This window comes from Lygodium microphyllum, chromosome 19, assembly GCF_053477565.2.
Source record: "Lygodium microphyllum isolate KBCC chromosome 19, Lygodium_microphyllum_v1.1.10, whole genome shotgun sequence".
Taxonomy (NCBI): Eukaryota; Viridiplantae; Streptophyta; class Polypodiopsida; order Schizaeales; family Lygodiaceae; genus Lygodium; species Lygodium microphyllum.
Genome location: NC_141153.1, coordinates 116,804,787 through 116,811,049, shown reverse-complemented (window position 1 = coordinate 116,811,049; position 6,263 = coordinate 116,804,787). Strand labels below are relative to the sequence as shown.

At 42.1% G+C, this 6,263-nt stretch overlaps 1 pseudogene; it reads left to right on the top strand.

Annotated features, from left to right (window-relative positions):
- The first annotated feature begins 3,905 nt into the window (after positions 1 to 3,905).
- Positions 3,906 to 4,588, top strand: LOC148020303 (putative serine/threonine-protein kinase PBL11 pseudogene; annotated as a pseudogene).
- Positions 4,589 to 6,263: the final 1,675 nt, after the last annotated feature.

Sequence of the window (6,263 nt, the reverse complement as noted above, 5' to 3'; positions counted from 1 at the left end):
GGAGGGTTTTGAGGAGGCTCTGTAATCACTGCATAAATTGGTTGGGTTGGTACAGAGGGGTCTCTGTTCTGGTTCTGATTCAGAGCTCCTGTTTGAACTGTTGGCTGTTGACTCCAGTTGGTAGGGTTCCACTGTTGCTGTTGATTTGGCATTGAGGAAATTGGTTGGGGCCATTGTTGTTGTGGTTGAGCCATCATTTGAGGCATGGATTGTGGCCACTGTGAATTTGGTGCATTGTACTGTGATACTGAGGGCATCTGTTGGTAGGGATAGGGAACAGTCCCAGGGACTGCATTAGGTGGGTATATCATTCCTGGCACCAGAGGAGGTAGGACTCCTCTTCCTGTATTCATTGCTAGTCTAGCTTCCACTTCATCGTACAGTCTTGCACCTTCTGTTGCAGCTTGCAGTGTGGCTGGTCTTTGCAGCTCCACAAACTTACGGACTTCTGGTTGTAATCCTCTGAGAAATACCCCCTTTTGAATGCCATCATCTAGATTATGGTTAGTCCATCTCTTCAGGATGGATTCCATTCGTGAGACATAGGCTTCTACTCTTTCTCAAGAGGACTGACTTAGGTTCATAAATTCCTCTCTCATCCGCTCTTCAAAACCTTCACGCCTGAATTTAGTGAGGAAGGCCAACTTCAGGTCGTCCCATGTGCCAAAAGTTCCTGCTGCTTGTCTCTCATACCACTGAAACGCCGCGCCCTTGAAAGTGGCGGGGAATATTGCCAACCAATGCTCAGGGGTTCTGGCATTGTTAGCCACACACGCTACCATAAACTCTGCTACATGAAGATCGGGGTCTTCATTGTATTCTCCCTTAAAAACTGGCAATGGGACTACATTCGCTGGTCTGTCATCAATATTTCCAGGACGGATCTGGCTTGGAAGTGGACCTCCAGCAGGAGGAGGAAGGGCTTGATGTGCCATTGGGACTTCTGTAAAGAGTTCCGCAAGGGCGTCAAAGGCGGCTTCTGCTTCGAGCTCGCTCTCGGCTCTGATTCTTACTTTCTCTCTTCTTACGTACCTCTGGACTCGTTCTAACGCTTGCCTTTTTATTGCGTCATTCATCAGGGGGTTGACTCCACTATGTTGTTAGTGCTCCACAGAGGGTTAACAGAAGGCTTCAGTCTCTGGAGGACTCTCTTGCCAACATTTCTTCTACTTCTTTCTTTTCAACGTCCCTGAATTCTGCTTTCATGCCACTACACAGAGGAAGGTATTCGGTTCTGAAGGTGTCAAAATGCATACGTCTGAGCATTGTGGTGGTGCCATCATTATAGTAATGCCAGCTTCTGATGGTTTCAATAGTGTATGTTGTAAAAAACACTCTGTCTACCAACTTCCAGTGGGTTGCTAATCGAACAAACAGAAGATTATCAGTACACCAAGCATCCCATGTATCTTGCTGTTGAGCATCCACGAACAAGTTCCAACTCTTTTCCTTCTTGTCTCTGTGAACCTCTACAGACCAAGACTCCTGAAGCTTCTTCACAATCTCCCACTTGATGTTGTCTGGAAACTTCTCAATGAATGCCAAATCTTCCATGGATGTTCATTCTCTCTGTTTCTGTTCTTCAGTTTGTTCCCAAACAGTTTGCCACCAAGATGCAAGTTTCTGCTGCTTCAATAGGAAGAGGAAACTGTCCACCACATAGAGCATGCATCATGATGGTGATGTGTTTCCGCCATTGTGGGATGAACTTCTTGTGGAAAGTGGCTTTGATTATGAGGAATTCCAATTCTTCAGTGGAAGAAGGAACTTTGCAAACATCCATTGAATTCTTCTTTTCTTGGCAATGCCATTTCCTTCATTTTCAGCCTCTTTTGGTGCTTGTTGATGGCAAGGTTCCCCGGCTGCGCACCAAAAACATGGAGCCCCGAGAGGAACACCAAGGAAAAGGGAATTCTCTTGCAAGAAAATCTATCTTGTAACATCAACAAGCTTGTTTATCATATTTTATATGATCATAATGAAGAAAGGAACACCAGGCACAACAAATCTTCATACAGCATCATGTAGATCTCCCACGGTTTTTAATAGAATCAACCATATTCTTCAATATCTTCACAAAATCCATCAATAGAACAAAGAAAACAAAAGAATACACCATCTTTGAATGGAAATACATCACATAGTATTCATCTTCAATATCTTCATAGTCTTCTCTCTCAATCTCTCACATACAATCACTCTGTTTGAGTAGAATTAGCTATCTCTGACTCTCTCTCACACACTCCATCAATCATACATCATATCCTCACTACAATCTCTCAAAAAATTACTCTCAATAATCACTCTTAGGTCGTGGATACCCCTCCCAAGAGGTATGTCTGATATGAAAGGTCACCAGAGCCACTACAGTGTCTCTTCACAGCTCACTACTGTCACTTCACTCTAGTCTTCTCTCTCAATCTTCAGCAGCTACTTCTTCCACTTCTTTCAGCTCTTTTGCACTTGTATTCACCTCTTTCCAAGGCTAGAAAACTTTCCCAAAGTCACACATACATTCCACAGAACACTTACAGAACAGTCTACAGAACAGTACCAGAACAGCTACAGTACAGAAACAGAACAGTCTACGGAAGCTCTACAGAAGACCTACAGAAGGTTACAGAAGGTCATCAAAACCACATAACTCACTCTCAAACCATTTCAAACTCTCACAAAACATTCAATAAGCTTTCAGAATATCTCATTCTTCATCAATCAATACTCCATCCCTCCTTACAGAAGACAATCAGAACAAAACAGACCAAAACAGAGCAAAACAGAAGGTATACAGAACCATTTAGAACCTATCAGAACATCACAAAACCACCAACAAACATCATAATCTTCCAAAACACAATCAATATCATCCAAAACACTCTCAATCCACTTCCAAATCAATCAATCATCCCTTAAAATCAACCATTCAGCTCTCAAAAACAACAAAAATCATCCAAAAAACAAGTCATTTCAACACTCAACATTCATTCTTGCCTCATAAAATTTTGGGGGGGGGTCCAATGTTCCCAAAAGGCACCACTCATTTGGCCCCTCTAATGTCCACCCCTTCGCATCTTGCTCCTTTGGTTGGCCGTTTCCCCGTCCGGTGTCCAAATCGGCTGTAAATTTTTGCACGTCAGGCTTGACATCTTGCATTGGCCGGCAGCTCCTGAAAACCTACACGGCAATCTGAAAAATTATCAAAAATCAACAAGTGTCGCTCGGGCGCCTTTTAAGAGTCGTATTTCACTTGGTGCTTAAAATCGTCCTAGCTGGAGCTGCTGCCTTCGATGTTGAATATTTTTCCCTTGATATTCGTAAATTTTAGCTATTTTTGAGCACTTCTCGGCATCAAAACTCCGCTCTCAATTCTGTAGTGGGACAAAAGCAAATACAAAAGCAAAAGCATGCTAATTGTAAATTGGGCTATCTTTTTTATCTTGGAGATGAATAATATATCAAATACATGCTTGTGAAGCCCTCACACAAGGCATGGGGAGAGATTGTACCCAATTAGTCTTTTGCTTCATGTCTAGCAAGTCTTCTCTCTTGTTTTTTTTGCAAAAGTAGAGTTCTTTTGTTCTTAGGGACCTTCCGGCGCTCGCTACGTTGTCGTACTGCTGCGCATTGAAGGTGTGGAATCCACCAAAAAGTAGTGTGTGTGACTTTTGTTACTTTGTACGTACTTAGTCGTTGTGGTTGCATTTTTGTTCTACGTGGGCAGTATAGTGGAGAGGGGTTTGGAGAAAGAGGAATGCATTTGTAATTCTCTAGTTGACATGTATGCAAAATCTGGTATGCTTGGAAAAGCCCAAGAAGTATTTGACAATATTTCAGCTCGAGATATCATATCATGGAGTGCGCTAATTACAGGTTGTGTTCAACATGGATATGATGAGTAAGCAGTGATGTGTTTTGAAAAGATGCAGCTAGAGGGCCTCTTTCCAAGTGCAATAATATTTGCTTGCATTGTGAAAGCTTGTGGCAACATAGGAGCTATTGACAAGGTCAAAGAAATACATGATGAGATTGTGAAGGAGGGATTGCTAGAAAAAGATGTCGTTCTTGGCACTGCATTGGTGGATAAGTATGCCAAATGTGGTTTGTTTGCAAAAGCATGGGAAGTATTTGATAAGCTCCCAAATGATAGAAGGTGTAAAGCCAAATTTAGTCACATTTACTATTGCTCTCAATGCATGCACGTCCACATCAAGGGATAGTGATAGCAATCAAGAGGTTGAATCCAGAAGGGCAGCAGGGTCACAAAGAATGGATGGTAGAGGTATATTTTTTGGGCGCACTTCACCATCCCAATCTTGTCAAATTGATTGGCTTCTATGGAGAGGATAATCAGAGATTGCTTGTGTATGAGTTAATGCCTCGTGGAAGCTTAGAGAATCATCTGTTTAGAAAGGGCACGTACAAAACTTTATCTTGGGCAGTTAGAATGAAGATTTCTATTGGTGCTATTGGTGCGGCCAGAGGTCTTACTTTTCTACAAGATGCTGAAAGGCTAGTGACTTTTAGGGATTTCAAGTCCTCAAAAGTTTTGTTAGATTCTAATTATAATGCAAAGCTTTTGAACTGGTAGCTGTCTAGTAAAAATAGAACCGTCTGTAGTAAAAAAAAAAAAGAAAAAGAAGAACCGTCTGATGGACCTAAAAACGGGCCGGCACTGGCTCATGCACTAGCCGGACCTCGTCACTATGCACAAGACAACCCCTCGGCCTCGTGGCCAGGAGCGTCTATCACAATCTCTGCCTTCCTAAACATTGCGTTTGTAATACGTTGAAGTCCAACTGATCCTCACCCAATATTACTCCTCAGAGGGAGTCCCTTGCACATAGCCAAAAGGCTCGAATCACATACACATGGGGTTCCTCCTACGGCTGAATGCCGTCAACCCTCTGCGACTCTCCTACACCTTGGGGATTGGCCCCTCGATGCGTCGCTCAACATATAGACATTTCGCACAAACGTCGCTCAAGGTACTCAATAAGCGTGTCCAGGAATGTACCATTGTCCTCACTTGTTTTCCCCTTTAGGACCCCACGACTAGTCTACAGCGTGGGTATCTCACTGCCTCTCAATGTAGGTCATATCCTCACAAACCAATTGCAATGCATTTCCAGGAGCTGCTCACTGACCCTTTCAAATTCTTTTCCATGTTCCATGCATTTGGTGGATGCCTAGTGCTCAAACATTTAGCAAAAAAGTATCTTGCACAAGTGCAAAACATCCTTTTCATGGTTCCTTTCTAACGATTGTGCTTCGTTGCAAGACCTAGCACCGAAGTTTTCTTCGTGCTACTAGGCCTTAACTTTAATTAATTCCTTGTCCTAAATGCTTATGCAATGGAAATCAACAACTTTATCATTAATTCCAATAGCATTTAAACACTTCTCAACTACCCTGCCCTCCCCCGGTTTAGTATCGTTTTGTTGCATGTCATTTTACAGTTTTTTTCCATTATTTTTCATATAAAAAGCGGAAAACAACGAACTAAAACACGAAAACAAGGCTGATCTGAAGCCAATCTTCATGCCTCAGCCTTGCTATACATTCACGAATATTACTCATAATTTTCCCAATTTTCCGAAGCCCAAAATATAAATTTTTCCTATTTTTTAGGGTTTTTCCATCATTTTCTTGCAAATTTTCCCATTTTCTCCCATTTTTTAATTGCTAAAAATTAAGTTCAGTTTATGGGCTGTGGCCCTTAGTTCATTTCAGCAGAAACAGAAATTTTAGTAGGTGTGGATTAATTCATTGCATCATTTTTAGCCCAAAACCCTATTTTCCTTCATTTTTATGGTTTTTCGTGTCTCGGTTTTCTATTTTTTGCTATCCCACACATGTTTTCCTGATTTTTAAATGATGAACAGCTAGAAAACAACTCAAAGCACGACATACTCAAAACTCAATCCATATGAACACATTTTTATCAACCAAATTTGCATCAAAAGACCATTTTCTTTGTAAAAACAATTATTACCGTGTCTTGCGGGTTTTTCATTAAATTTGGCACGTCCCACGATTGATTTCCAGCCATGAATTCTGCTTGGAATCAGCGATCTACAATGGTTTTGCATTGCTCTTTCATCCCGTCAAGAATCGGCATCCATCCGACCGTCCATCTCCATCCTATTCCTTCAAGCACGAACGGGGGCTAAGAGGAGAGAGAGGGAGGAGAGAGAAAGACTGATTTTCTCTCTCTCCAACCAGTCCACCATTGCGGGAGCGGAGACCGGCGATTTGATCTGCAC